This window comes from Natator depressus, chromosome 7 (genome assembly GCF_965152275.1).
Source record: "Natator depressus isolate rNatDep1 chromosome 7, rNatDep2.hap1, whole genome shotgun sequence".
Lineage (NCBI taxonomy): Eukaryota > Metazoa > Chordata > Testudines > Cheloniidae > Natator > Natator depressus.
This window is the reverse complement of record NC_134240.1, coordinates 10316172-10337660: the sequence shown is the minus strand read 5'-3', so window position 1 is coordinate 10337660 and position 21489 is coordinate 10316172. Positions and strand designations below refer to the sequence as shown.

General features: G+C 41.4%; 1 protein-coding gene across 9 annotated transcripts in view; it reads left to right on the top strand.

The window, feature by feature from the left end:
• FOXP1 (forkhead box P1) overlaps positions 1-21489 on the top strand; it is a 494830-nt gene that overhangs the window by 107896 nt on the left and 365445 nt on the right. For 7 of the 9 annotated variants that reach the window (XM_074957494.1, XM_074957490.1, XM_074957489.1 and 4 more), the window contains one exon: positions 4732-4844. The exons of the other annotated variants lie outside the window; for them this stretch is intronic. The gene's annotated coding sequence lies outside the window, so the exon portion shown is untranslated. The remainder of the gene's footprint in view (positions 1-4731; positions 4845-21489) is intronic. 9 annotated transcript variants of the gene reach the window in all.

The following is a 21489-nucleotide window of genomic DNA, read 5'->3' as shown; positions in this document are numbered from 1 at the left end:
GCCCGGTCTGTGCTAAATCAGATGGTCGTGATTTCTTATGTGGCCCCCACATCTTTCAACTGATTTCCAACAAAGTTTGAGAGTATGGACCGGAATTGCCTGGGTGAAGTGGTGCTGTTTCCCCTGCATGCTGTCCTCTGGGCCTAGTAAATCCAGTTACCCATTATGCAGTGCACATTGCAACAGATCAGTCACTCTTTCTGCTGTTGTGTCTCCCCTCCCATCGTAACTCCATCAGTGGTCCTTTACCACTGTGAACTCTACCCCAGTTCTTATCCCTGTTTTTTCATCTTCCTGTATTTCCAGTCATGCTTCAGCCTGAATATTTTCCTGATTGCATTGCTCTTAGCACAGCCTCCTAGAACCTATTTCAGGTCTCTTTTTGGCACCAGAACGCAGCCTGGACTGGCTTTGGGAAGGCTTGGGGTTTTTGTATTTATTTCTTTATTTAACAAATTGTCACCCCACCTTGGGGTGCCTTGGCTGGCAAATCCTAAGGCGTTCCCCCTCTAGCCTGATTCTACCATCACATTCCACATAATGAATTGGTGTCCCCTGCCTGGGAGACTCCATCCCTCTCCATTTAGCAAGGGACCTGAGACACACTCTGCATCCAATGGTGGTGGGGACCTGTAGTCCCCTTCTCTATCCACCTCATGTAAAGGAGGGCAGACTTCTTCTGAAACCACTTTAGCTTGAGTTCCTTTTCTAATCCCCTCTAGGTCACGAAGGGAGAAGGCTGGGGAAAGAGCACACCTAGCCACAGGAAAAGCAAGTAAGGAACAAAATAGATGTGTGTGTGGTTTGACCAGAACTTCTGTTGCTGCCACCCACAGGCCCTTTAGCAGGGCCAGAATCGGTGCGGGTCTGCTCACGTGATTGACCCAGCGGGGCTCAATCCTGTTGCAGCTGCATAGATCACTTCCCCCCCCAGCCCAGGCTCTGGGTGTTAAAGAACCCCAATGTATAGGCCTGGTTATGCTTTGGGTCAGAGATGTCAATTAGAGCAGATTAGGTTCAAGTTGGACATACATTTTCTAAAGCTTCCATAACAGTGGGTCAGCGAACCATTAGGATGGTCTCCTGAACACACCCATAGTAGAAGTCTTCCATGAACCATGGAAGACAGACACATGCTCTGGAAATGTATTGTTACAATTTTTTTGGTCATGAGTTCTCAAAAGCATTAGCTTGACTTAATCCTAGCACTTCCCCTCCATCCGGGAAATACATTCAAACAGTTTACTAAGCGTAAATGGTTATTTAGAGTTCCATTGGCCTCCAAAAGCTCATGTTGACAATAAGGAAGGAAAAGATCTTCAGCATTATTGAATAATCCCAACTCACTTCCGGAGTTGAAAAGTTTCTGGGGGGGTGGAAATGCTGTATATATTAGCATTCCATATATTTACTAGTGAATTGCTGTAAGTGGAATTGTAGTATAATACTTCAACAGTGTTTCTACTAAATGAGCCATCACAAATTGGCAAACATTAACTTCTGACATAAAAAAAGGTAATTTTTCTTATTTCTGGTAATAACTTATATTCCATTGATCTTGTTAGTTAATAACGTTTGTACAATTATAAATGAATGATGCTAAAATACATGTACTGGCATTAACACAGTCAAATTTGCTAAGCAGATTTGCTAAGGCTTAATCCATGATGATTTATTCTTAAATTCTGAAGGTGGTAACTATCTGCGATAAATTAGATCTGTAGAGTCAGATCCTCAGGTGGTGTAAATTGGCATACTTTTGTTGTAGTCACTGGATGCCAGCAGAGGATCTGGCCCTTGGTGTATCATATTTGCACCTAAGTTCATAAATTAATATTGAAAGATAGTTTTCCTCTAATTCTTAATTGTATCTGGAACTTTGTGACATCAATATGAATGATATACTGTAATGGGAAAAAAAAATAAAGTAGTCCACTAATACCATTTATCCTTTATGGATAAATACATAAACACGGAACAGGTATGGGCTCAATCCTGCTCCAAATTAAAGTTAAAGACAAAAACTCTCATTGACTTCAGTGCTGCAGGATACTTCTGACAATTTGGCCCAAAAGATTTTGAGTTAGAGCCCAATCCATGATTACAGACCCTTGCTCAAGAGACTTTACACAGAAATAAATGTCTGTACTTTCAGAAGCATTTGCAGGATTTGGTCTCAATAGGTAGTCAGCTGTAGTGCTTGGTACATTTTTATTGGGTGTTCTGTTACAACAGGCTTTTTTCCCCTTTGTTTAAATTTGACATAGTGTTTGAAATGGAACTGGGCAGTGTCATGGAGTCTAAGTTTCCAGCCCACGCACGTTAGATGGAAAACATTTCTGCCTCATCAAAGAAATAATTGTGGTTGCTTTGCAAGGGGCAGGCCACTAGTTACTTCACATATTTTGGGGTGAAGGGTGTAGAGGGTATTAAGAAATTCTGGAGTCCATGCTTAGCCCTGTAAGTTACACGGAACCCAGCCCAATCCCACATTTTGAAATACATTTGTTTTAAATAATCATGTTAACAACAAATGTTGCTTGAAGGAAACTTAAGAAACCAAATTGCACCAGGTAAAAACTTTGTAAAAGGCACTGCATAAACCCTACCCGTTATATTCTTTTTAATATTCAAAATTCAATCTCAAAAAATTATCTTAGCTCCCACCCCTCCCAATCAAGAACTCACACTTGGAATTAGTACCACAACAACTGCAGTGCAGGCCACAATAGGTTCGCTTCTCTAGAGCAACTCTGTGGGGGTGCTAATATCTCTTGGAGCAATTTGAAAACCCTACAGTGTGTGCTGTGGATCCCAAGCTAATTCATTTGCTCAAACAAACAATCAATCATCGGCTGCAGAGGGAAGCCCTGTCTGGAATAGGATTTCTGAAAAAAGTCAAACTTCCCCCTTTGTAATTTACGATCCCTTTAACAATGCCACTTTCTCGAACCCATGCATCATATATAAACAATGGGCCACATAGAAAAGTGTACTCCCCAGAGTATTACCAAGCATGTAATTTTGTCTTTAAATTCTTATGAGTGAATTGTAAGAACTTGACTTCATAGGAACTGGTGAGACATTACAGCTTTTAATAATACTTTGCTTGCACATGCAATGCTTCATTTTTACTTTTTTCTTTTTTTTATTAATTAAATTGCTCCTTTTGTGCGTGCATGTGGCTATGAGGAAGGGATCCCATGCATCACAGCATGCCCCACCCGACCCAGTCTTGGTGCGTGTCTGCCAAGGCAGTTTCTCACCTCCTCGGGCAGGCACTCTAAGATCATGTCCTGTCTGACTCGGTTTATGAAGTTTTTCACCCACTCCTTTGTTCTCAAAGAAGAATTCCCCTGAGAACTACTACTCCTCTTCTTCCTGTGTAAATGCCAGCCCTGCCTCACTTTTCCCCGGTTTGCAGCAAGGCGTCCTAAAACGCCTGTAATGCTGGTTTACACTGTCCACTAGGGGGCGTTGGAGAGAGGCAGCATGCTGCCTTGGAGGCTAAGACTAAATACCTCGGGTGTAGATGTGACATTCCCCCCCCCCCACCCCCGCAAGCCTGATGTGCAAGTACAAAATAAGCTCCGAATCATACCTCTCCTGCACCAGCCCACTGTTGCTATCCATCCACATCTTTGATCTTTCCAATCATGTATATTTTCATAAATTTCCCAGAAAATTGAGGTCAAACTTATTTCATTCTTGAATTCCTTGCCCCCACTTTTTTTTTTTTTAAACCGCAACATCTTGGATTGTGTAAAACACAGGTGACCAAACATCTTTAGCAAATCGCAGCTGCCATTCTGCCTGCAGCAGCAGGGTTTGAATCTGGCTGCTTATCTAATAAAAGGAAGAAGCTGCACCTTTTACAGCTTTTTGTAGCACAGTTTGTGGGCTTGCCCATAATAATACAATTATGAAGGTTAACAGGAAAAAACTGGGTCCAGGAGTGATTCTAGGCAGCTGGCAATCCCAGCGAATTGGAAGCACACCACCAGTGAAAACTGCAGTGAAAAGCAAATTAAACCTCATATCTGCCATCTCAGTCGCTTTTCTCTGCTTTCCTGTTTGGACTTGAAAGGTGATTGGAGCCAAGGCAGTGACAGTTGACGGAAGTGCTGCAAGGAGAGAGTATTTATTTACAGTGAATCGTGGTGATGCTTGTTCAGGATGCGGTTTCACGCAGGATGTTCTGTCCCCACCCCCGGTTTGATCATTTCTCCACCCCCCCCCCCCAAAAAAAAAAAAAAGCCTTGATTGTTTGAGGCCACAGCTCATGCTTGGAGAAACATTGTGCAACATGCCTGTGCTTGGAATGCTCTGTTAATGTGCCATCATAGGAAGTTCCTGTATTGGGTATAGAGGCAACTATCAGGAGTAACTCACATCCAGATGTGTTCAAACACAACTCTAATCGTTATGCGTTTAAAATAGGGAAGTAGGCTGACTACATATGCTGCAAACTATGGTTAATGTGGGCTGCTTAATTCATTGCCAGAAATACTGCCAGTTGATGTTGTAATGTGTTCCTTCCCTCCTCCCTTCCCCCCACCCCCCCCCAAAAAAAACAACAACCACCACCACCCAAACCCAAGTTTTAATACCACACAAATGCTGTACTAGAATTACTTAATACAAAAGTTACTGAATTTTTATTTCACTTTAGCTTTTGGACATGGGATTTCACCTAGCTCTCACTGTCCTGATAAGGTCTTTTCATTTCAGTGCCAATTAGATTGGAAAATACTTCAGAAGAACAGCATCTTTGTGGATGAATTTCACTCAGCCATAAATAGAGAGGACTGTAATACTGTTTTGGTCAAAAGAGCAGTTACTGGGTAAGACCTTTTCAACATACTATCTCAACCATTTGCAACATAGGATCGTACTTCTATACTTTACCATAGTATTGTGCGTCTCAGTTTGTTTAATGTTTGCAAAGTATTTTGAAAATGCAGAGCACTAGATAAGCACCCTATTGTTTCTGAATGCTGTTGGTCTGCTGCCAAAAAGAAAACAATCAGACTCCTCCTTCAGGTGTAATTTTCATACTGCGAAAAGTTGACAGTTGTTGGGTATATTGAGAGATGCTGTCTCAATCAAATTCAAAACTTGCGGAAAGGTACTAGACTGACATAACAGGAAAACAAAATTCTCTCTTTTCACAGAACAGGTACAGGATGAGCAGTTGCAGTGGAGTTACTGCCGCTCGTTGTGGAGCGAACTGTTCTGAAGGGACGTCTTTATGGTTGAGCGCTCACTTCAGTCTCGGTGCCTACCAGAGTTGATCTTTAGCCTTTACTGAAACTGCTAAGAAACTGCCATGCAGCTTGATAATGTTCACACTTCTCCACTCGGAAATGGACTGAGACCACCAATTCCTTGCGTGTAGGTCACTCACAACCATGAGTAACTTTTGTTACTATCAAATTGGGCCATATTCAGCCTCTGAGCGAATGAGAGAATTTCTGTATCGTGTTACTCCTGGGAAGAATAGGCAGCTCAGAGACCTGCTATGGTGCACGGGTTTTCCTTCCTGGGTATTGGGCCAGGAAGTTATTGAAACGGGGAAGCGGTGGGGAGGTAGTGTTTTTTGGTTTTGACCTTTTAAAAAAAAAACCTATTTTTAAAAGTATGTTTTAATTAGTTTTTATAGCTGGAAAAAGGATTCTAATACTTGTGTTTTCCACTCACGGCTTTTAATTACATCATTGCTATCATCAGGGCCTTTCTGCAATCCCCACATTGTTCAATAGACCCAGTGAAATGCTTTTAGGAAACTGTAAAAGCCAGTAACTTGCATCCAGAGGACATGGTTGTAGTCAGCATTCAGGCAACCAAAACAACTGTCTGGATAACTTTATGGCCAGTACATATGCTGCATTGTGTAGTGTGTTGTCTTGCAACAGTTTCAGAAAAATGAGAGCATGACTACTACATTTGTTATACCTCCCTCACAGACTGCATTACACGTGCAATTATGTTAAGTCACAAATGGAAGAAGTAGTTAGGGTTATAAGCCTACACTCAAGCTTCCAAATTGTCTCTTGTGTTGTGAGTTAAAATTCAAGCTAGCAGACCTTCTATTACATGCCACTGAAATTTATCAGTGCCCTTCATTGCTTCCAAGTTTGCATGTGCACCTTTGTTTCACAACTATTCCCTGGTGTTCCACTGTGGTGGCAACATTTGTTAGGATCCTTTCAGTGTTGTGTTTTTTCCTTGTGTCATATTGTCTTCCCATGGTTGACGTAAAAATAACAGGGCCCAATAATGACTTTTTCACCATACAGCAGTATCAAAGGATTGTTCACAATATTGTGTATCTTGTGACTTACTTTCTTTTTGAAATTATATTGAAGACTTTCAAAAACATGCAGTTCACTGTTGATGGATCTCTGAGGCGAGCCAGAGCCACACACTTAAAGCCTTAAGGTGAGATTTGCAAAGTTACCTAAAGGATTTACATGTCCATTTCCCATTAAAATTAATGGCATCTGGACAACCAAACTGAGTGGCTTTGAAAATTCCATTTTTGAAAATCCCACCCATGACTGTTCTAATTGAACAGCAAATGCCAACAAGCTCGAAAAACTGGGATAAGGTTCTCACTTTTTAAAGATGAAAATGGTGGATGTCGCTTGACATCTCAATATTTGCTATGTCAAAATTTGTAATTCATTTTCTCAGTGAGAGAGAAATCTCTACAGATGGCAACTACAGTGTGCAGTTAACTGAGATAGTGAATGTCGCAAGTACAGGTGCCATTGCAGGCTTCTTTAAAAAAAAAAAAAAAAAAAAAAAAAAGATAATGATGCCTCACCTTTTTCTTACAAACAAACAAGACTGTCATAAAATTCAGATGGCTTCTGATGGTTTTTTAAACTTAGTTTAAATTAGACTGGCTTAAATACCGGAACTTACCCTTTTGCACTCATCTAATTTGTCTGCCTTTATGCTTTTTAATATGAATGCATGTGGACCTTTTGAAATCACAACTATTATTCTATCAAGGCTATGGCAAAAAAAAAATAATTTCAGTCCTCTTCTTTATATACATATGCTCGCACCATACACCAGCCTAGCTGTTTCAAATGTAAACCTGAGGTGTGTTCCTCGAGCATGAAATAACATTAAGAACATTGCAAGTGTGTCAGAATCATATAGTTTTTACAGCATGTGTCTCCTATTCCCATCATTTCCTGGATGTGTCCATTTTTACTCCTTCAGTTGCATCAACATCAGCAAAGAGATAAAGTCAGGTCCTTACTTTTATAAGCAGATATCTATGAACAGACTATTCAAGGCATATTTAATTTCTAGCAGGCATATTTCAGCCAGACAAAAGTCCTTTTCATTGTGTTTTCTTCACTCATTTTCAAAAGTCCTCTGGCTGAAAGTGAATCATAGAATATCAGGGTTGGAAGGGACCTCAGGAGGTCATCTAGTCCAACCCCCTGCTCAAAGCAGGACCGATCCCCAATTAAATCATCCCAGCCAGGGCTTTGTCAAGTCTGACCTTAAAAACGTCTAAGGAAGGAGATTCCACCACCTCCCTAGGTAACGCATTCCAGTGTTTCACCACCCTCCTAGTGAAAAAGTTTTTCCTAATATCCAACCTAAATCTCCCCCACTGCAACTTGAGACCATTACTCCTTGTTCTGTCATCTGCTACCACTGAGAACAGTCTAGAGCCATCCTCTTTGGAACCCCCTTTCAGGTAGTTGAAAGCAGCTATCAAATCCCCCCTCATTCTTGAATGCCCCATTGTGAACTGGTTGGGGTTGAACAGTCTGTGGGGTTTGACTTAAAACAACAACAAAAAAACAACAACAAAACCTGTGTATAATGTGACATAGTGAGTGGAAATCGATTTTGTTAATACACTGGTCTAGGGAAGATTTTTGTAGTGTCCAAGGGATTTAGAAGCTCAAGTTCAATTGACTTTACCTGGGACTTGTACTCATAAATCCCTTAGGCAGTTCTGAATCTCTTTCCTTGTGTGTGATCATGTCTCCCTCTAGTGGCCCTCCTCAAAAAGGATAGTCATGCGCTGGTTACTCACAACGGAAGGAGTTACTTCCTCTGCTCAAGTCTGTGCAAGGAGCTTGTGCTTTGGTGCTGCAGGTCCAGGATGCTGTCCCCATTGACAGCCAGTGCTATCGGGAAGTTAGAAATGGGCAGTATATACAAGTAACCTTGCTTCAGTGTGCTGAAATGTACTGTTAAAAACTGGAATGGGCAAACTGGGATTGAACAGAACACTTACTGTTTTTTAGAAGCCAACTTGAATCAAACTTTTTTGATGGTCTCAATTGTTTGGCTAAGTGTGATTTCCAGCCAAGACAGGAACCTAAATGACTGAAATAACATCAGAGAAGATGTTCTTATGGTACAGAAGGAGTTGGAATGGGAAGATCTGAAAATCTCAGGCCACTTTCAGCCTAATTTGGTAGCTTCCAGGGATTTGCTTACTTCATACAAGTTTTGGATAGCAAATGTGTGCTTTCCAAACCTGAAATCTAAATATTTTGAGGTTTCCCATCCCTTTAATAATAAAAAACAAAACAACCCACTCCAAAGAAGGCCACAAATAACTTTTTTTTAAAAAAAAAATACTTTAAATTAGGCCAGCTTTTGTGGGGATACAGCCCTGCTCCTTGAACATTCCTCTTGTCCTCCAGGAAAGGGAGGTGGGAGGTGGGGGGTGGGGGTGGGGGGGGTTGTTTTACAGGAACTCAGTGTTATTCAGTGGACTACAGCCTGCAGTACAGTGGGAACATTGAAATGGCTAGGAGTGAGAAAAAGAGAACTTGGCTGTATATTGACAGTGTTTTATAGCAATCATTAACAAATAGCTGAATGTAATCTCCTGTTGTCAGATGCTCATAATTAGGGCCTTAATTGGGAGCTGTGTGTGTGTGGGAAAGACAAATGAAAATACTGCTTTGGGCCTGGTTTTAGGAGACAGCTGCCAAAGAGAGTAATCCCCCCCCCCCCCCCCCAACCAGTGCTGGCAGTGTCAAGCAAATGGCAGTGGAGGACATTGAACACTCAGTGTCTTCCCTACTGTGACTTGGGGTTTAAGGGAGGCACTTGGGTCTGCTTGTATAGTGGATGACACAAGGACCTGCAGAGCCAATAGCATCCATGTCCCTCTTGTCCTCCCCCCCCACCCCCCGCCCGCCCATCCATTGGGGAGGAAGGGGAAATGAACAGCCTCCTCCAGGCCTCCCAGAATGAGGAGCAGGAGGAAGAGAAACAGGCCCTGTCTCCAAGAGATCCTTCAGTTCTCAGTCCGCCCTGCTTTGGCGGGTGGGGAGTGGGTCTTCCTGTCCCTCACCACCCTCCCATATTCCTGGGTGCATGTGGAAAGGAGTCTGCAGAGGAGAGAAGTGATGTATGTAGTGGCTAAGTGATGGTGAGTATTCGGGGGCAGGGGACGCGGGAGAGGATGAGTAGATGTATAACTGGGTCGGCTGAGTCAGTCCGGTGTGGGTGTGTCTGGATGTTAGAGGATGGCGCGCGTGCATGCGTGTTGGGAGAGAAGTCGTGAGACGGCTGACACTGGATGGATTCAAGTAGGCTCTCTCCCTCCATGTCTCAGCCTGTAACTGCAAAAGGGAGCTTTTAACTAGGGGGAGCCTGGCTGAGGGAGGAAGACAACATACAGGTTGCAATGGGGGTAGAGAGCATGCTGGGCAGTGGGCCTCCCTGCCAAACTCTTGGCTTCGCTGCCCAATCCCCAGCCCTGTGACCACCTGTGGACCTCCTGTTTTCTTCCATAATCCTTCACATCACCTTACCCGCCGGCCACCCTGTGGTTTTTAATAAGCCTCAGCAGCTTCTCTGGTCTGTCAAACCAGGCCCCTCCTTTTGCAAACCGGGACAGGTTTTTCTGAGGGAGGGTAGACGTCTGGGTCTGGAAGCTGAGTGTCTGTCTAACTAGGTTGCAACCCTCCCGCTCCTAACACTTACAAGGGGGCGTGGAGACCGTGATCGTGGCAGGCCAGAATGTCAGAGACCCTGGGCAAAGTCCTGGTCCCATTGACGTTAATGGCAGAGCTCCTGTTTACTCCTTAGGGACAGGATTTCAACCCCCGAGTTTGCAGCTCCTCTCCAGAGACTGCTGTGTCCTCCTGTGGCAGCCCAGTGTTTTCCTCTGCTCAAAAAAGACAGGTTGATGCACTTATTGAAAATCATGGTTAATTTGGATGGGAAGCTTCATTCCTTTCTTACAATATCAGTAAAAGATCAGGAAATCACAAGTTTAACCCAACATTCACGTCCTCCCTAACCTCTGCTCCTACATCTTATGGGCCAAATATCTTAAAACCTAAACATGCACCTTGACCAGGGGTGGGCAAACTTTTTGACCTGAGGGCCACATGTAGGTATAGAAATTGTATGGTGGGCCATGAATGCTCACAAAATTGGGGTTGGGTGCGCGAGGGGGTGAGGGCTCTGGCTGAGAGTGCGGGCTCAGAGGTGGGGTCAGAAATGAGGAGTTTAGGGTGCAGGAGGGGGCTGTGGGCTGGGGCAGGGAGGGCTCCTGCTGGGGGTGTGGGCTCTGGGGTGGGGCTGGGTATGAGGAGTTTGGAGTGTAAGAGGGTGCGCTGGGCTGGGACCACGGGGTTAGGAGGACAGGAGGGGGATCAGGGGTGGGGCAGGGGGTTGGGGGGCAGGGGAGTTAGCTCAGGAGTACAGGCTCAGGGGAGCGCTTACCTCAAGCACTCCCAGAAGTAACAGCATGTCCCCTCTCTGGCTCCTACGCAGAGGCATGGCCAGGCGGCTCTGCTGTGCACTGTCCCCTCCACAGGTGCCGCCCTTGCAGTCCTATTGGCTATGGTTACCGGCCAATGGGAGCTGTGGGGGTGGCACTTGGGGTGGGGGCAGAGTGTGGGGTGGAGCCCCCTGGCTGCCCCTACACGTAGCTCAATAGCCGGATTAAAACGGCTGGCGGGCCGGATGTGGCCCGCAGGCTATAGTTTGCCCACCCCTGACCTAGATGTACACAGCTTCACAACTGACTCACTTTCAAAGCCAACGCAGAACAATCCACTGTGCGTGCTTGCAAGCCCTCATTTTCACTCCTGAGCACAAAACCTGAACTCCAACCTCATTTTTCGTATGCACAAGTAAGACAATAGGCTCTAACTGTGCATGAGTGTTTTTTTTTGTTTTGTTTTGTTTTTCTTTTGGTAAAACATCTTAATCTTGCTGAGGTTAGATTTCAAGTCACATGTTTGAGTGAGATGGTGAGGAACTGAACACGTGCATTATCTATGCACATAGTTCTATGAAATCACGTGCCTATTGAGTGTACATACTGGATATATTGTATCCAACAAATTTAAATCCTCTCTCCATAGCTCCATTCCTAGAAAAGAAAAACAATCTCGTGGCATACAGTTACAAACTAGCACAGATTAAATAATAAGACAAGCAGACAGTGTAATACTTTGGTATGGGTGATAAAACTATGCAGAATCCACTTACAGTTTAGGCTCATCATTCATGGGTTACACTGTGGCTCCTAATTCACTGCAACAGAGTCAGGATTGCAGGCCCTACCATCTGGTGAGCTCTAATGTGTATTTGAATAGCACAGCGTGCTGGTGGGCTTATATACAAGACATTCACACACACCATATATTGGTTGGGGAAAGAGAGGGAAATTGTTTCAGCAGTGAATGATTTATATTTACCCAAGGTGAAGAAATACCTGATAGCTCATAAGTATTCAAAGCCAGTGGTGAGTTATAGAGGTCTTTCTGCACCAGCGAGGAATCTTCTTTATTGTCTGTTTGTACAGCATGCATATTTTTAATGCTTATTTTTATTTTGGTTTACAGGTCTTTCTCTGCTGACCATCTAGTGATTTTTCAAAGTCTCTCCTACCAGTTCTTTGTCTGGTTTTTAATGCCAGATACAGAGCAGAGTGGGAAGCCTTTGAACACTTCATTGGTTGAACTCAAACTAGTTTTTCTGATCGTTTGGTTGCAAGCCACTGTGATGAGCACAAGGAATTTAATTGTGATTGACATATGATGTACTTTTAAAGCAAAAGTGATCTATCAGCAGTCAGGCACCCACAGCTTGGTTTTGCATCTGTCATAATGATGCCCCAGTTGTTGCGCAGCGATTAAGTTTAAATTGCAGTTTCCATTTGAATCCTCTCTGGCGTCGGGTTAAAACTTGGCCATTTTATGTTGCTCTGAGATAGCAAGTCGCACTACTTCCTACAAGCCAAACTCAGGGATCTTCTCAGTTTCTGTTACTTGGACTATTTTGTGATGAATACAGCATACCAGCCTTCTCTAATATGTGGTAAAGACTATTTTTAACCTCACTAATTCTATTGTTGTAAGGCTTGCTTAATACATGATACTGCTACTAATTATTATTAAGCCTATAGAGATCCTTGGATGGAAGGGGCCACAGCAGTGCAAAATATTATTACTTATTTTATTGTCAGAGCTCCGGTTTAAAATCTGCGAGTGTAGGGAAATTCAATTAATTATTAAAGCAGCTCTTATAAAACTTTATAAAATGTAAAAGGTTTTTAATGGTCATGTAACACTGAGACAGAGTGAAGAGCACCCTTAATAACTCATCCATGTAGTCTTTTTCCTTACTAGTAAAGACCTCTGAACAGGTCATTAATGGATAAAGACAGTAGTTCACATCACAAAATCACCATGTCAAGTTTGTAAATGTCTATTTAAGGAAGATTCAGGAATTAGCTGGTAAGAAATCTGAATGGCTTCTTATTCCCAGGGTGGTCTTTTCAGTTCAGGATTGTGGTCTTTGTGGCAGGCAGTTGGGGAAAGCTTGCAGAGTCACTTCCTGTGTTGTACCTGGCTTGTGGATAAATAGCGAACTTCATATTCCAGAGTGACAAGTTTTTATAGCTTTTCAAGTACAGTAGAAGTAGTTTGGAAGAATTTTAGATGTTTTTACTGGAGATATAAGTATAGATGTGGGATGATGAGAGTACATGCCAGGTTTTAGAGTTTGAAATGAGTATTTGAATATGTTGTAATTAATTGAGTGGAAAAATAAACACCTGACGATGGTAATTAATGAAATTTGTACAAAGTATTTTAAGACCCTCACTTCTAAATTTTCCACTTTTTTTGTTTACTGTTATAGAAGAGTTTTATAGTATCTTTAGACTGAGGTTTATTTTATGAGGAAAAACTCTCTTCTTGGCAAGTCCAGATTACATTTTTCAGTTAAATCTCATCTGAATGTTTGGTTTGATGGAAGAATAGTTACAGAACACATTAATTCAGTTTGTCCCTCTTTGTAGCCACACTCCTGAATTTTTATTTTCAAATAGCATTCATTCATAGAATCATAAAAATGTAGGGCTGTAAGGGATCTCGAGTGGTCATCTAGTTCATCCCCCTGCCATGAGGCAGTACCAAATATACCTAGACTGTCCCTGGAATGTGTTTGTCTAACACATTCTTCAGAACCTCCAATGACAGGGATTCTATGACCTCCCTTGAAAGTCTATTCCAGTGCTTAACTACCCTTATAGTTGGAAAGTTTTTCCTAATATCTGGCATAAATCTTTCTTGCTGCAGATTAAGCACATTACTACTTGTCCTACCTTCAGTGGGCACACAGAACAATTGATCATTGTCATCTTTATAACAGACTTCAAGTATTTTAAAGACTGTTATCAGGTCCCCCCTCAGGTCTTCTTTCCTCAGGACTTAACATATGTGATTCTTAACCTTTCCTCATTGGTCAGGTTTTCGGAAACTTTAATAATTTTTTTTGCTCTCTGGACTCTCCAGTTTGTCTACATCTTTCCTACTGTGTGGTGCCCAGACCTGGACACAATCCTCCATCCAAGGTCTCACCAGTGCCAAGCGGAGCAGGACACTTACCTCCCATGTCTCACATACAACAATGCTGTTAATACACCCCAGTATATTAGCCTTTTTTTTTTTTTGCAACTACATCATTGACTCCTGTTCAGTTTGAGATCCACTCTAAACCCCAAACCTTGTTTTGAAGTACTACTGCTTAGCCAGTCATTCCCCACTTTGTATTACTGCATTTTTTCCCCCTTCTGAAGTGAAGTACTTTGCACTTGTCTTCACTGAATTTCATCTTGTTGAATTCTCCAATTTGTCAAGGTCGGCTTGAATTTTAATCCTGCCCTCCAAAGTGCTTGCAGCGCCTCTCAGCTTTGTGTCATCTGCAGATTTTATAAGCCTACTCTCCGTTTCAGTAGCCAAGGCATTCAATGAAAATATTGAATTATGTGGACCCCCACAAGATGCATCCTCTCGGTTTGACAGCAAACTATTGATAATGACTCGGAGTCTGTGTTTTTTCAGCCGGTTGTGCACCCACCTTTTCGTAATTTGATCTAGACCACATTTCCTTTTGTTTATGAGAATTCCATGTGGGACTGTGTCAAAAGCCCTGCTAAAATCAAAATATATCATCTACTGCTCCCCCCCACCCCATCTGTTAGGCTGGTAACTTATTAAAGAAGTAAAGTAAGTTGATTTGGCATGACTTGTTCTTGATAAATCCATATTGGCTATTGCTTATCTCTACAAATTAATTGTTTAATAATTTGTTCCAGAATCTTTCCAGATATTGAAGTTAGGCTGTCTTGTCTATAATTCCCTGGGTCCTCTTTGTTCCCCTTTTTCAAGATAGGTTTTATATTTGCCCTTCTCCAGTCCTCTGAAACTTCACCTGCCCTCGAGGAGTTCTTAAAGGTAATCACTCATGGTTCTGAGATTGCTTCAGGTAGTTCTTTGAATATGCTACGATGAATTTTGTCAGGCTTCGCTGACTTGAATACATGTAAATTCTTTGAATATTCTTTTAAGTTGTTCTTTCCCTATTCTGTCTTGTGTTCCATACCCTTTGTTAATATTAATAGTGTTAAGCGTCTGGTCACAATTAATCTGTTTAATGCCTATTTTGCTTCAGTCTGCATAAACACCTTATCCTTCTTGGTGTTATCTGTTATTAGCTCTACTTTCCCATTAAGTAGTGGGTCTACGCTTTCTTTTTGCCTTTCTCTTATTCCTAATGTATTTACAGAACCTCCTTTTTATAGCCTTCTTATTCACGTAGGTTCCACTCCTACCATGCTCCAGCTTCCTATGTATATTTCAGTGTTTCAGACAACATGCTCAGAAATAGATGGCTGGATAGATTTCAACCCCACCTTCCCTCATGTAGAGTTCATATCTCAGCATTCATTAGCACATGCAAGCACAGTGGGTTTTGCTGTTTGCTTCTTAGTATGTCCTTTTGATCTTGAAGTGCTAGGGGCTTTGCCACCAAGGTGAGGTGCTCTGAAGAGAAAAAACCCAACTAAAAATTGCAATGGAATAGCAATCTGTTAGACACAAAGGGGGATGGAATAAATATACTTTTTAAAAACACACTTGTATATTCCAGTGCCCTCTTTGATAATTTTTGAGCAGGTTTTGTTGTTTGTTTGTATGTTTAGTATTGTATGATTGCACAAAGACTGACGTGATATTATGAACGAAATTTCAGTTCTACCTTTTTTTTTCCTCTTTGTTTTCAGCCCGTGACTGGGTTTTGATGTCTTGCTTCTCAGAATGCTTGACGGTAGTAATAACGGAAACAGCAAAAAATGTCAGCTTGACTACTGTCTGCATGTCGGCACTAGTCCAGGGAGTTTCAAAGCGATGTTTTATTGATTTTGTAATTGCACAGTAGAATGGACAAACTGAACTGTACCTCAGGGCAAGGAAAGCCCCTGTCTAAATGGCATCTGTTGTTGGATGTACACTCTGCTGTAATTTGGGCAGGGAGTGCTCACTATGCAGTTAAACCATGGGACTGAGACCTCTCCTTAACCCTTTCTCTTAACTGTTACTAACACTCTAATTTGTCAGAGGCTGTAACCAGAAGTAGGAATTGAAGTTTAGAGGCCAGTTTTTCCTGTCCTTTAGACTGATGCAGCTCTTCTGGGCATCATTGGAATTTACACCAGCATATCTGAGAGTAGAATTTGGCTCATAATCTTTTCTCTCCGGCTATTTTTTAGGGCACATGTGTATTTTGTTGTTATCTTAAATCCTTAATGTTCTAATGTGCAGTATTGCCTCATTTGCAATATCCACCTTTTCTTAACTGAAAAACTGGCCTTAATCTCTTATGAAATAAAATTTAAAAAAATGATACTTTTGCTTAGGATCTGGTAACTTCCCCTAACATAAGCTGATTACTTTCCAAAACTGAAGGAGTGGACTGAGCTGTTCTGGTAAAACAGTTGCAAATTAAATGTGTAAACTTTCGCTCTTGACATATTTTTTCACTGGCATGCTGTGTGTGTTCTAGGTTTTTAATTTGGTGAGAGCACAAATCAATTAGAAGACTAACTTAGGGCAATTCAGAAACAAAGAAACACAGTCATTCACAGAGCATTTTACCTTTCAAAAGGAGATTTAGTACTTCACACAGGTGCCAGTTTTTAAAGCAAAAGTAGAGACTTTGTGGTCAAACTTGTGTAGTTTTTTTACTTGAGGTGTGGGAGCTCGGAGCTAGTTGCTGGAGCTAGTTGCTCTCTTGCTCCTTTAGCTGTCAAGGGCTGGAAATGCTGCGGAGGTCCTGCATTCATCCCCCAGGGGGAGAGGGAGTGTCTTACAGCTCTCAATAGTTACAGTTAAAAAAGAAGCAGCGGTGTGGATGAGCTGTAGAAGAAATATAGCTCAATCTCCCTCAGACTGCCTGGTTTCAAAGGTGTAGAACTAAAGTGAGGAAAACTAGAGCAATCCAAGATAGCTTGGTTGTGGATCGGGAGAGTGGAAATAAACAGAGCTCCTGATATTGGAGATGGCTAACATGCAGAATTCCCGTTAATGTTAGTGAAAGCTGTAAGCCCAGATTGGTTTCTGAACCCACAGAGATGTTAAAGGGTTTTGTCTACATTTAATTTTGGCTGCCTCAGGGTTGCTAGTTTTGGTTGGACGTATTCCTGGAGGTTTCATCGCAGGACATAATTGTTAATTAAAGATTAATCTTTAAGTCCTGGAGACTCCAGGACAATCCTGGAGGACTGGCTACAGTACCATGATTAGGTCGTCTTCCACAATCTGAATAGAAATATTGGTCTGAATTTAGCACATGATCTGCTGTTTATTTTTGGAAAGTGTGCAAAGGTTTATGTATTTAAAAAAATATTGATAGAAAATGTAATGTTCTTTCAAAGCATTTGTTCAAAGAAAACTACATCGCAGCTGCATTTTAGTAGGTTTTACAGAATTATTTTATTGTATTAAATCTGTTTAAAATCAACATGTTCAGTTTAACGTTGGTATTTTTATTGAAGCTGATGGACTTCTTGTATCTTGAGAACTTTGCTCATTATTAGATTAATGAACAAAAAATGGCATTTATTTAATGTTAAAGATATACTATGCATTACCAGAGTCGTACAATTCAAAGTTAAGGCATTCTTCAACAGAGTGTTGCAGAAATAAATGGGGAGTGTAAATAGCGTATCAGCAGTAACAGCTGCGCTCTGGGGCTTCTGCCGGGGTAGAACCATTTTATATTGTGCCTGGAAGAGATTGCCCAGGTAATTTGCTGATTCAGAAGAGGAAATGAAGATTACCAAATCCAACTGATACTCTGGGAGAATTTAAGGAGGCACGGTGTAGTTACTCAAAGTACAATTTGGCCAGGACACCAAGAATAGTGGGATCTTCAGTGATCAAATTCAGTGGTGTAGTGTTTAATAAGCACTTAGGGAGACAACTTCTCTCTTTCTAGGTTCTATATCACATCAGCAACTGTGGTATTTGAGCACCTCTGAGGTTAGTGGGAGAGAAGGAACTTTTTTACTAACGGTGTGAACTGGGAGATGAGTCTGAATCTTCTGCTGTGGAATCCAATAGATCTGTGAAGCTTAGCTGAGCCAGGGCACCTAGCTGCTGCTGAGGACTTCTTTTGAATTGAACTCTAAATTTGGGGGCAGTTCTTATTAAAAGTGGAATGGAAATAAGATATCAGACTATGAAATGATAGTTAACATTTGGCTGAGTCTTTATCACCTTCCTCCCCCAACGCCAACTTTTGTCATATTGCTCATAATTTCAGTCTTGGTGATCTCAGTGATCTGACTCTTTCTATATGTTATAGTTTTGATGAGAATGTTGAGGTGAGTGTGACTGAAAATACAGACTATGCACTAATATTTCCTGTGCCACATCAAACCACTGAAATGACTAAAGAACATCCTGAATGCTAAAATTCTGAGTACATATTTTCTCTTGACTATAATGCTGAAACCGAATTCTCAGCCAGTCAGAGCATAGGAAAGGTGTGAATGTACTGACCCAGAACTAGACTTATTTCCAAGTACGCCGTTCCCTGCACTATGATAGGCTTAAACCTTTATGTGAGTAAAGGTTTTCAGAATTGGGCCCTTCAGTGATTTAGTGCATCACTCCGATCTCATGAAGGCACTCTGGCCATGATAGTGGACATGGTGTAAGAACCTGGTAGCCCTAAGGTAGTATACAGGGGCAGCGGACGTTCTGCCAAAGTTCTGCTAAATCAGTGTCTGCCTTGTTGACAGAAATCATACACGTCTCTTTGGCAAAGGCCTTCTCAGCAATTCTGTTTTGCTGTGGGGTGTGTGTGCGTGTGTGTGTGTGTGTGTGATGCTTCCTAATTCCAATGCTGAGAGCCTGCAAAGATTTATGCAATTTACCAAGTGACAGCTTGTTGAGAGTATAATGTTTTAAAAGTCACAATTTAACTACTTCTGTTCACTTTGTACTAACTTCTAATAGTAAAATTGTCACGAGCCTTCGTCCGTTTTCAAAAGTGATTTAGGCATTTAGAAGATTAGGTCATATTGATTTTTGGAATTGGCAAAGTCACTTCTGAAAATGGAACTTAGGTCTACCATAACATTTTCAAAAGTGCCTACATTCTGCCCTCAAAAACATTTGAGGGTACGCACTGTCAGTGGGAGCCTCTATCTTGCCATGTAGGGAAAAATTTGGCCTTAGAATAGCTAGTAAAAATAGTTTTTTTGGAATTTACAGCATGGGGCCAATTTGATACAAATAGTGCTAGATAGTGAGGAGTACCTGAGCTCAAGCACACCTGGGGAGGGGAGTTGGGCTTGGGTGGCTATAAGCCACTTTTTTACTTACCCCAGTCTTGCGGGTTGACTTTAGATTAGCCTAGGGGAGTGAATGTCAACGTATTTGTTTTAGCATTCTTGTTGTACATCCTCTTATAACTTACTAGGGAGTTAAGGTAAAACTTCTATTCACTCAAGTCACCTGAAGTATGCCAATTGTATTTAAGGGAAGTCTGGACAGTTATGCATAGCAGCGTGAGTGGTCCTTAGTTGACAATACTTTTCAAAGGTAAGTATGGATAATGTTGTTGGACTCCTCCTCCTCCACAGATGACCTCATATCACGATGGCCAGACTCCGAGCAATTGTTTGATCTGTCTGATGGCCTTTTTCTTATTTTTATGTGCTGATATGAAGCTAATGGTTTTAAATATTGGGAATTTCTATAGAGGGTTTGATTGTCACAGGTGAGGTTCTAAGAGATTAATCCATCCCTTCAGAGTATGGATAGACTATATTGTTGTTTTATAATGGATAGTAGTTGTAAGGATCATTGAAAGGTGCAATAAAATACAATGATACTGAGAGTGTAAAAACACTGCACCTTCTCTCTGTTTGATATTTGATAGAAACCTTTTATCACTAAAAACTGGCTGTGTACCAATTTGTTAAAAAAAGAAGTAGGAAACTACAGGTTTTTAATTCATGCCATTTGAACCGTCTTACTGTGGACGAATGCAGTGTTTAAATTATAGTTCCCATGAGGTAAAAATCAGTCAAATGCTGCTTAACCTTTGCTTTGCCTTTGCCATGTTTCATGTTACATTTATGCTTAAGAGAATGCGTATTAGCTTTCACCTTGCTACAATGTGAAATCATCCTGAAGATTCCAGTTAGTATGCGTACATTCTTGAAATTAGGATTCAAGATGTGACAGTGCTAAATTCCAGTCATCAGTGTATGATATTGTAATAATAAGAGTTTCATAATTTGTGTGTATACCTTATTTGTAGATGAAAACGTGATGGCTATGTTTAGTTTAGCATTCCGGTAGTGATTGTCATAGTTTAGTAAATATGTGTATTAGTGGCTGACTTAGTTTGCAAAATGGTTTCCATTATAACTCTGTCAAACCTAACTGTACAAAATAATCATCTCTTAGACTGAATTTTTCCAAGCCTGGCCTCAAACCAAACGTGATTTTCCTTTTGTTTCTTTTCTTAGTTGTTTGAGGAAAATGTGTTCAGCTGTTTGTTTAAGTATTTGTCTGCCTTACATAATTCAAACTGCTTAACTTTGTAGAGAAAAAAAAGTTGGCCAACTTGGACACTTGATGTGCATACGACCTGATCTTAAGCCCACTGCAGTCAACGGAAGACTCTCGTTGGCCTCAGTGGACTTTGGATCAGGCTGGTCCTGCTCGGCGAAGTATGCATTTGTGACCATGCTTAAATAAATTCAGTGGGTAATAATAGAATGATGAGAGACTGAAAAATGATTTCAGTTCTCTGCAAAGATGTTTAGCTGTTTATTATACAAAACATGATAGCTTGCCTCTTCCCTGCCCTCAAACTGCAAAATTTTTATTCCCCTTCTACCACCCCTTCACAACATAAAAACAAAACGTTTTTGACCCGCTCTAACAAATCACTTATAAGAGGCCTAATGAAGCTTTGTGAGGTGCAGGAGGTTGTTCTAGGGACAGTTTACATGAAAATGATTGATTGTTAACTGGTCATTGAGGGGAACGCTCTTCCCTCCCTGCCAAAGTTGCTACATTGCTCCAGTCAGCAACAGAAGACACACAACTTTTCCATGCTCTGTCTCGAAACAGTAGACTTCCGGGTCTTTCCACAATTTTTGCATTCTGTAATATTCTGCAAATTCTAAGCTACCATGTTTAAAAGAAAATATTAAGCGTCTATCTCCAGTTGCCAAGCCATACTGATTACAGTGGAAGCAGATGTGGTGTTGCCCTATTAACCCAGCCTTACAGAAGATTGCCTGCAGCCAAACAGTAGCAGCAGTAAAGATGTGTGTTTAAACCCTCAGCCCCCACCCCACATTCCATTCACCGATGTCAAGCAGGGACTTCAAAGTCTAATTGAATCATTTAAATAATATTTTACACACAGCCATGTCTTTTTCTTTTCTTAAAAAAGGAAACTAAATGCGCTTTGAGGTTGCTATTCAAGACTCGTAGTAAAGAGAAATGCAGAAGTTAGGGTGCCTATAACTTTAAATTGACTACACCACCGATCCTGTCTATTTTATAATATTCCTTTGATACTATAAACAGAAACATTATTAAAATACATACTGGTAAGGACAAACAAAGCTAGAACATATATCAAGTATGTGTAGTG